Here is an 11,189-nt window from a genome sequence, read left to right on the forward strand (position 1 = left end):
CTCCTCGTTAGCGAACTCGTCTCCCGGCTCTACCCAAACAAGACAAACAAGCAACAAGGATACAATCAACCACGTGCAAACTCAACAACACGATGCAAAGATGATATGCTATGCGGGATGCGATGCGGGATGCAAAATGCAAGATATGACAGGAAATGCATGAACCTGGCCTCAACTTGGAATTCCAAGGGTGCCACTGGAAAGATGAGATGAAATCGCTTGAAAACGATATAAAGAACGCCGGAATCGGAGTTACGGTTTGGAAATGGCAAGCGATTCAAAAATGACACCGGTCTGCGATTTACAGCAAGTAGGCATCTAAATGCAATGAAATGAACATGCTACAGCACCAAACATGACAACAAAATACATGGCAGGGATGCACACAAGATGCTTAACAAAAGTCTAGCACTGAGCTACGGCCAATTCATCCATTAAGAGGTTCAAACAAGCATGGCAAAAACGCAAATGGTAAAACAGATCTCAGACTTAGTGAAATTAACACTTGTCTGGAATTTCAGATCATATAGCCCTCTTCGGAGCAACAAAACAACATGCTACAGGACCTGAACATGACAAAGAAAGACATGGCATGGAGCTACTCAACAAGCTTAACAAAAGTCCCTTAGTGACCTTGAGCCAAAAGGGATCACAAAATATACTAACAAGCACACGAACATAGCAAAAACATAATCAGTTTTCAGACTTAGTGAAAACTGGGACATGCTGAAACATAACTCACGAAGGCATGTTTACGAGCTCGATGCACTCACCACGGTGCAAGTCATGGCAAGACAAGCATACACCCATAAGAAGGCACAAAATACAAGCTAGACATGGCAAGAACAATGGCATAGCATGCACGGATCAACTACAATAACATCGGCAAAATCGCAAACAAGTTGACGATCTGCCCAGATTCACAACGAAGCAAAAGTAGAGCTCGATTGACTCAAGCTAGGGTGCTCCATAATTGCAAACAAAGACATGGATGGATAGAGCACTACAAGATTAACAAAACTCCCTTACTGATCATCCTCAAAAGAGGTACGGATCACTAGGAAACAACAAGAACATATGGCATCATGAACTAAACAATCCCAGGACTTAGTGAAATCACTAAGTCCCTGAAAACAGAATTAGCAAGTGCACCACTTTGCAAGCTTGCACAAGTCACCACACACATCCTAAAAATACATGGGTTGCACCTCTGGAAAGATGACAAAACCCTTAACAAAACATATGAAGAACTCACGGGCATATCATGCACACATTAATCATGGCAAAAATGACAAAAGTGCTAAACGGAGTAACAGATCTGACAATTAACTCAAGTAGCCCTCTTCTAACAGCATTTCGGGCATCAAGATGAACTCAAATGAAAATGATGCAATGGAATGAAATGATGTACTCTCTGAGATGAACATTTTGATATGCTATATGCCCAAATCGGAGCTACGGATGAAAGTTACGGAGCCACGAACATGTGCATATGAGCTAAAATCCTGAGGACTTACCTAGGGTTAGGATTTCAGATCTGAGATCTGCGCGGATTACGAGGCCACCGGAGTTACTGTTCACCACCGGAATGTCGAGGTCGCCGGAGAGGCTCGTGGCGGCCGGAGCTGTCGGGGCCGGGGCGAAGGCAGCCGGGCGGTGGGGCGACGACCGACGCGCGGCAGCGGGCGGCGGGGCGGCGACCGACGCGTGGAGGCGGCGGTTGCGCGTGGAGGAGGGCGATGCGGGCCGGGAGGGCCGGCTGCGGGCCTCAGGGGCCGACTGGGGCGGCGAAGTGGGCGCAGGCGGCGGCTAGTGGCGCGGCGCCATGTGGCAGCGGCGAGGCTGGCCGGACGTGTCCGGCGCCGTCCGGACGTGTCCGGCAGCGGGGGATCTGAGATTTTAGGGTTTCGGGGGAGGAGACCCGGGATTTGGAATGGGGAGGGTCTATTTATAGGCATAGAGGGAGTTAGGAGAGTCCAAATGAGGTGCGGTTTTTGGCCACGCGATCGTGATCGAACGCTCCAGGACATGGAGCAGAATTTGGTGGGTTTTTGGGCCAAATTGGAGGGGTGTTGGGCTGCAACACACACGAGGCCTTTTTTGTCCCTCGGTTAACCGATGGAGTATCAAACGAAGGCCAAATGGTACGAAACTTGACAGGCGGTCTACCGGTAGTAAACAAAGGCTGCTTGGCAAGTCTTGGTCCAATCCGGAAATGTTTAATCCCCACACACGAAAGAAAGCTAGAAATGGCCACCGGAGGAGAACGAAGCGCCGGAATGCAAAACGGGAAACGGGGAAAATGCTCGAATGCATGAGATGAACACGTATGCAAATGCAATGCACATGATGACATGATATGAGATGCATGACAACGACAACAACACACGGAGGCAAAACCCGAACCCGAGGAAATAAATATAACTTAATGCCGGAAACGGCAAGAGTTGGAGTACAAATTGGGAAAGTTACATCCAGGGTGTTACATGTTGAGTCCATGGATTATACACACTCTCACCCTTCCACCATTTCTAGCCTCTCTAGTACCGCGCAACTTTCACCGGTACCATACACCCACCATATACCTTCCTCAAAACAGCCACCATACCTACCTATTATGGCATTTCCATAGCCATTCCGAGATGTATTGCCATGCAACTTTCCACCGTTCCGTTTGTTATGACATGCTTCATCATTGTCATATTGCTTTGCATGATCATGTAGTTGACATCGTATTTGTGGCAAAGCCACCTTTATAATTCTTTCATACATGTCACTCTTGATTCATTGCACATCCCGGTACACAGCCGGAGGCATTCATATAGAGTCATATTTTGTTCTAAGTATCGAGTTGTAATTTTTGAGTTGTAAGTAAATAAAAGTGTGATGATCATCATTATTAGAGCATTGTCCCATGTGAGGAAAGGATGATGGAGACTATGATTCCCCCACAAGTCGGGATGAGACTCCGGACGAAAAAAAAGAAGAGGCCATAAAAAAAGAGAAAAAGGCCCAAATAAAAAAAAGATGAGAGAAAAAGAGAGAAGGGACAATGTTACTATCCTTTTACCACACTTGTGCTTCAAAGTATTACCATGATATTCATGATAGCGAGTCTCCTATGTTGTCACTTTCATATACTAGTGGGAATTTTACATTATAGAACTTGGCTTGTATATTCCAATGATGGGCTTCCTCAAAATGCCCTAGGTCTTCGTGAGCAAGCTAGTTGGATGCACACCCACTTAGTTTCTTTTGTTGAGCTTTCATACACTTATAGCTCTAGTGCATTCGTTGCATGGCAATCCCTACTCACTCACAGTGATATCTATTGATGGGCATCTCCATAGCCCGTTGATATGCCTAGTTGATGTGAGACTATCTTCTCCTTTTTGTCTTCTCCACAACCACCATTCTATTCCACCTATAGTGCTATATCCATGGCTCACGCTCATGTATTGCGTGAAGATTGAAAAAGTTTAAGAACATCAAAAGTATGAAACAATTGCTTGTCTTGTTATCGGGGTTGTGCATGATTAAATACTTTGTGTGATGAAGATAGAGAATAACGAGACTATATGATTTTGTAGGGATAACTTTCTTTGGTCATGTTATTTTGAGAAGACATGATTGCTTTGTTAGTATGCTTGAAGTATTATTATTTTTATGTCAATATTAAACTTTTGTATTGAATCTTTCAGATCTAAACATTCATGCCACAATAAAGAAAATTACATTGAGAATTATGCTAGGTAGCATTCCACATCAAAAAATCTGTTTTTATCATTTACCTACTCAAGGACAAGCAGGAATTAAGCTTGGGGATGCTTGATACGTCTCCAATGTATCTATAATTTTTGATTATTCCATGCTATTATATCATCTGTTTTGGATGTTTAATGGGCTTTAATATACCTTCTTATATTATTTTTGGGACTAATCTACTAACCAAAGGCCCGGTGCAAATTGCTGTTTTTTTGCCTATTTCAGTGTTTCGCAGAAAAGGAATATCAAACGGAATCCAAACGGAATGAAACCTTCGGGAGAGTTATTTTTGGAACGAACATGATCCAGGAGACTTGGAGTGGACGTCAAGAAAGAAGAGAGGAGGCCACGAGGCAGGAGGGCGCAACCAGGGGGGTAGGCGTGCCCCACCCTCATGGGGCCCTCGCAGCTCCCCCGACGTACTTCTTCCTCCTATATATACCCATATACCCTGAAAACATCTAGGAGCACCACGAAACCCTATCTCCACCGCCGCAACCTTCTGTACCCGTGAGATCCCATCTTGGGGCCTTTTTCGGCGCTCCACCGGAGGGGGAACCGATCACGGAGGTCTTCTACATCAACACCATAGCCTCTCTGATGATGTGTGAGTAGTTTACCACAGACCTTCGGGTCCATAGTTATTAGCTAGATGGCTTCTTCTCCCTCTTTGGATCTCAATACAAAGTTCTCCTCGATTCTCTTGGAGATCTATTCGATGTAATTCTTTTTGCGGTGTGTCTGTCGAGATCCGATGAATTGTGGGTTTATGATCAAGATTATCTATGAACAATATTTGATTCTTCTCTGAATTCTTTTATGAATGATTTAATGTCTTTGCAAGTCTCTTCGAATTATCAGTTTGGTTTGGCCTACTAGATTGATCTTTCTTGCAATGGGAGAAGTGCTTAGCTTTGGGTTCAATCTTGCGGTGTCCTTTCCTAGTGACAGCAGGGTAGCAAGGCACGTATTGTATTGTTGCCATCGAGGATAAAAAGATGGGGCTTATATCATATTGCTTGAGTTTATCCGTCTACATCATGTCATCTTGCCTAATGCGTTACTCTGTTCTTATGAACTAAATACTCTAGATGCATGTTGGATAGCGGTCGATGTGTGGAGTAATAGTAGTAGATGCAGAATCATTTCGGTCTACTTGTTGCAGATGTGATGCCTATATACATGATCATGCCTAGATATTCTCATAACTATGCGCTTTTCTATCAATTGCTCGCCAGTAATTTGTTCACCCACCGTAGAATTTTCTATCTTGAGAGAAGCCACTAGTGAAAACTATGTCCCCGAGGTCTATCTTCCATCATGTTATTTTCCTATCTACTTGCTATTTCCATCGTTGTTTATTTTGCAATCTTTATTTTCCAATCTATACAATAAAAATACCAAAAATATTTATCTTATTATCTCTATCAGATCTCACTTTCGTAAGTGACTGTGAAGGGATTGACAACCCCTTTATCGCGTTGGTTGCGAGGTTCTTGTTTGTTTGTGCAGGTACGAGGGACTTGCGTGTAATCTCCTACTGGATTGATACCTTGGTTCTAAAAAACTAAGGGAAATACTTACGCTACTTTGCTGCATCACCCTTTCCTCTTCAAGGGAAAACCAACGCATGCTCAAGAGGTAGCAGAAGACGAGCAGGAATTAAGCTTGGGGATGCTGATATGTCTCCAACGTATTTATAATTTTTGATTGTTCCATGCTGTTATATTATCGATCCTGGATGTTTTATAATCATTTTATAGTCATTTAATATCATTTTTTGGTACTAACCTATTGACATAGTGCCAAGTGCTAGTAGCTGTTTTTTGCATGTTTTTTACATCACAGATAATCAATACCAAACGGAGTCCAAACACAACGAAACTTTTTGTGGATGTTTTTGGACCAGAAGACAACCAATGGGCCAAAGTAGCAACTAGGGGAGCACAACCCACTAGGCCTCCAGGCGCGCCTGGTGGGTTGTGCCCACCTCGGGTGCCCCCCGGACCGCCTCTTTACTCTATAAATACCCCAATATTCCAGAAACCCTAGGGGAGTCAACGAAAATCAATTCCAGCCATCGCAGAGTCCAGAACCACCAGATCAAATCTAGACACCATCACAGAGGGGTTCGCCACACTACAAAAAAAGACACATCCATGACATTTTGGGCCAAACGAATTTTTGTGTGTCATGCTTATGACACTTCTATGACGATAATTGTGACAAACCCGGTATCATCATAGATGTGGTGGGATCCTACTTCTATGCCAAAAATCATGACAGAAAATGGGCTTTTCGTCCTGGACAGGGCGGAGACGCAGCTGCATGACATTCTTTGGGCCGTCCATGACGAAGAAAACCCTTGTAGAAGCGAGGGCGAGGAAAATATCGGGGGAGTTCGCGGTTATGGTGGGTGGTCGGGGGCCGAGCGATGGGCGTTTCTCTCGTACGTACGCGCGTGTGTGCGAGGCATTGTGCTCTAACTGAACCCGAGTGAGGCGTTGCGCTCCAACTGAACCCGAGCGATTGCACTGCAGGCTACACGTTACTAAACCCGAGCGATCGATCGATCCCTTGTTGTTAACTAAACCTGAGTGATTCCTTCTCTACTGCTGCTAACTGAAGCCGATCGATGCTGCCTCTTGATGGCAGTGAGCGTTGTTGTGGGGTTTGGATGAACAGTTCCCGATGGGGGGTTGGATGAACAGGGCCCAGTGGTAGTAGAGGCCGTTGCCGCTAGATGAACAGGACCCTGATCGACCGAGCCGGTGGATGAACAGGACCCCGTGGAGGGCTGGATGAATAGGATGCCGCGAAGGGCTGGTTGAATAGTAACCAGTGGATGGCTGGATGAACAGTAGCCAGCCGAGGGCTGGATGAATAGTAGCCCCGTGGAGGGGTGGTTGAACAGGACCCCGTGGAGAGGTTTAGTTGAATAGTAGCCCGTGGAGGAGCGCGCGGTGGAGGCTGGATGAACAGGAACCTATGGATGAACATTCGCAGGTGGAGGCTGGAGGAGGTCGACGGTGGAGATGAACAGTATCCCGTGGAGTCCCGTTTTGCGGTACGCCACACCCCTCCCGATGAACATGACCCCCGTTTCGATCGTAGCGCTCCAACACAAGTCCGTTTCCTTCGTTCTACGGTACGCCACACCCCTCCCGATCAACAGGACCCCGTTTCCATCGTAGGAGGTCCGTTTCCTCGGTTTTGTGGTACGCCAGACCCCTCCCGATGAACAGGATCCCGTTTCCACTATGGCCGGTCAAACACAAGGCCGTTTCCTCCTTCTGCGGTACGCCATGCCTCGTTTCCATCGGCTGTTCCGTCCAAGCCGGTTGGCTCCCGATGAACAACACGCGTTCTGTTGCCTCCCGATGAACATGACGCATTCCGTTGCCTCCCCATGAACACGACGACGACGTAGTTTCTCCGTTCTGACCCAGCCATAACCATGTACACGAGCCCTGGCCGTACATATGCGCGAGTAGGCATTCGAGACCCCGCCCGTATGTACGTATGTGGCTGTATTTACTTTCTTGCACCCTGGCCGTTGTACGTACGTGTACAAGCTACGTGTGCACCTCTACTATGACACGTGCGCGCCTCTACTACCACATGTTCCCTTCGTTACATGGCCATGGTTCATCGCTGCAGCCTACACACAGACCGATCGACTAGTATGTACGTACACGTTCGCGACCAGAATGACAATGCTATGTATGCTTCGACCGGGTGGGTCCTGACTGTCAGGCACTTCCTCGCGTGTGAAGATGTAGCTGGTGGGTTCCAGTAGTCAGGGGGCGAATCATTTTTTTGCCCGTAATATGGACGCACTTTCTTGCGTGTGAAGATGTAGCTGGTGGGTCCCAGCAGTCAGAGGGAGAAAACATTATTTTTCAGGGTAAAAAGAATGCAGTTGCATGCATGCATCCATGGGCGTGGTGCATCCCCACTGTCAGCCTCTCACGTACAGTCATCTTCCGATGACTCTCTTTTGTTGACCACGTTGACCACATCGTGCCAAGCTTACCAAGGCCGGTGGACGACGGCAAGGCCCCAGACTGGAACGACCTGGATAAGGGGAAGACACGGCAGTGGAGTCGCAGATGGAGAGGTGTGGGAAACTTGACTGGTTCGGGTGTGCGGCAGCACTGCCGCCCACGGGAGACAGGAGCAAGAACAGAGGTTGAAGAAGGATCACGACTGTTGGATTAACATCCAATGGTCCAGCTGCTAGAATCATTTGTTGATTAAGTTGACAAAGCCCTGCGTACACGTCCGCTTAGTAGGCCCACAAGTTAGCCACCAAATCTGACGGGTCCCAACTATCAACTGGAGGAATAGTTTTTTTCTCATAACAAGGAGGCACTTCCTTCCGTGCGAAGATATAGCCGGTGGGTCCCAACTGTCAGGGGGAGGCAACATTTTTTTCAGCTTAATAAGGAGGAACTTTCCTTGCATGCAACCATGGACCTCGTGGGTCCCAGCCGTCAGGCTCTCCACATACATTCCTCTTCCGATGACTCTCGTTTGTTGACAACGCCGCGCCGAGCGCAGCGAGGCAGTGGACGACGGCGAGGCCCCGGGTGGGAACGACCCGGAGATGGGAAGACGCGACAGTGGAGTCGTAGATTGAGAGGAGTACAAGGGTTATAAGTGGTTCTAGTGCGGTGTGGGGCCGCAGTCGGTGGAGAATAACAAGAGGTGTGGAGGTATGTGGGGATAGCCTGGCCGACGGTGGGGTAGCGCTTCGTAGGATGCATGCTAAGCAGAGCCGCTAGCTGTCGGAGGCCGGACCAGGCAATCCTGGTGACGTTGGAGGAAGAAGACGAGAGATTGAAGGTGCATGCCGGCCATTGGATATAAATCCAATGGCTATGGATGTTATAATCATTTGTTGACCAAGTTGACAACGCCCTGCGTAGGCTTCGACCTATTGGCCCACATGTCAGCCTACAAAAATGTGGCATATATTTAACCCATGTTTTCTTTTCTTAACCCATGTTTTCTAGAATGTATATACCATTTGCTTGGCTGGATGAACAAATAATTTCGCGTTAATGCGGCCCATTTAATATTTTCTCAGAAATTCCACCCCATTTGCACTTTCTTGAAATAGATGAATTAGTTGGGCTTGTTCTATATACAATACAATGTTAGGTTAGAAGGAGAAATTAATATAAAAAAATAAAGCGTTGCGACACATTTTTTATATATAAAATTAATAAATTAGCAAGTTATTGCTCAAAATAAAAATGAGCGCTTTATCATTACATTGGTCCTTAAAATCCTCGTCAGCTTTTGTACGCAATCACCGGGATTTTCCTACCAGTGAGTCAAAAACAACCAGGATATTCCTTGCCAACTTCTGTTAAACATTTACTTTTATAAGTTAATAACACGTGGGATGTTTTTATAATGTATATATAAGTCTCTATAAAATATACGATAATAGTAATTATATAAATATATATAATGTAGTTAGAAGGGAAAACATAAATTGGACACAACATTAGTATTCTTATATATAGATAAATAGAACAGAGATCTGCGTTTTATTAAGAAAATACATTGGGCTGACAATCTTTAAGAAAAAGTAAAACCTAAGCTAGGAGGCCCATAGGCTGGTATGGACATCAAAAAATAAGTTGAAACCACTGTCTCCGTATGTCGTGGGCTACGCATACCTAGGCCTAGCTGATACTTGTTCGCCCTCTGGAAAAAATGATACCAGCTAGATCCCCGTGCGAACTGAATTAAAGAGGGGGCCGGCGGCGCGACTGAAGAAGCACACCAGACGCGATTTTTTTCTTCAATGGATGGCTCTCGATGGTGTTTCTTTACTTGCCTCTGCACCATACAACTTGTATTTTTAGCCTCCCAGTCAATGGTGGACCAGCAGCCCATTTGCCGGGTGGGCCAACCTATAGAAACCACCACTCGATTTTTCATCAAGCCCCCAAAACAACGCAGTACTATGCTTGTTTTGAGGCCGAAAACATTACGACAGGGGTTGAGCGGGGGAGGGGGGAAGACAGAGCAAAAATATTAAAAAGAGCTGATGCACCGTTGCTACCCTAACAAAGCAGGTGCAATTCTTCTCGAGAAGAAGGTGTGCCGTTGACACCCACACGTCACAAATCCCACAATAGACGTACTAACAAGTTCACACACAAGTACAAAAGAACAGGTAAACATTTGTATCAAACTCAGGTTCACAGGACATGCTCATATTCATAGCCAACATTCACAATCAACAACTCAAAAGATTCATATATACACAAGTTCAGCATGTCTATGCATCCAAATGATTGATAGATCACACGACAATATTCATAGATAATTCACAAAAAGATTCAAATATACACATTTTCAGTATGTTTATGCAACCAAATGATTGAGATCACAGCCAATATCATCCATGGACGAACTTTAATTACCTATGGTACAGACTGGTAAATGGTGTTCAGTCGGAGGTACTTCTTGCTAAAATTAATGCTTGTACGAGTAAACTTTCGAGTACATAAGAGGCAGCATAGACAATCTGAGCTTTGCTTTTAGGTTTATCCTCAAATAGTGGCCTTGTGCCGAGGGAGGTTTGATCAACTTGGCCACTACTTTCATCCAACTAGTTTACTGGCTCATCTTGGTCACGTAGCTCGCCAATATTCTACATTACAGACAAGAAAGGAGGCGGTTGAGAAAATGAACCATCCAAATTTTTGTGCAGTTCAACTAAAACGGAGCATCCTTGGCGTGCAGACTGATTAAGTGCCAGATGAATATGCGCGTCACCCAACTTGACTGGAATCTTTAGACTCCATGCCATACAGTTCGCTACCATATGTGCCGATAACCAAAAGGCACAAGTTGGGAGCAAAGACTGGACTACATTTTTCTGGGCTAAAGGCCAAGCAATATTTTTGGCATTCACTCTCCTAATACTTGAGGTTTGACAACTGGTTGACGCCGGTCAATACTGAATGAATATAGGAACTTCTTCTTGTCAACATCGATGCTTGTCTGAGTGAACTTTGGAGTACATAGCAGAAGCATAAGTACCTGTCCATCTGACCTTTTTGTGCAGTTCTACTAAAATCATCCAATGGAATGATTTGCCTGCGAGTTCAGGCTCCAAGTTACTCATTTATGAAATCAGCAAATAGTAGCACAATACCAAATTACCAATACATATGACAAGCACAATAATCAGGATAAAGACCAGTACCAACCTGTGTGAGGTAGCATATCAGTTACTATTTCCTTTGATTGGAAGCCGAGATAAGACAAGCGACTGACAACAAAGGAAGGAAGCAATCCCAGATTAGCGACTGGCGGGAAAGGAAGGAAGTTGTCGAGGCAATGAAGCACCCAACATTTTTGTGCAGTTCCACCAAAATCGAGCACCCCTATTGGCA

The sequence above is a fragment of the Triticum aestivum genome, chromosome 1A (assembly GCF_018294505.1).
Source record: "Triticum aestivum cultivar Chinese Spring chromosome 1A, IWGSC CS RefSeq v2.1, whole genome shotgun sequence".
Taxonomy (NCBI): domain Eukaryota; kingdom Viridiplantae; phylum Streptophyta; class Magnoliopsida; order Poales; family Poaceae; genus Triticum; species Triticum aestivum.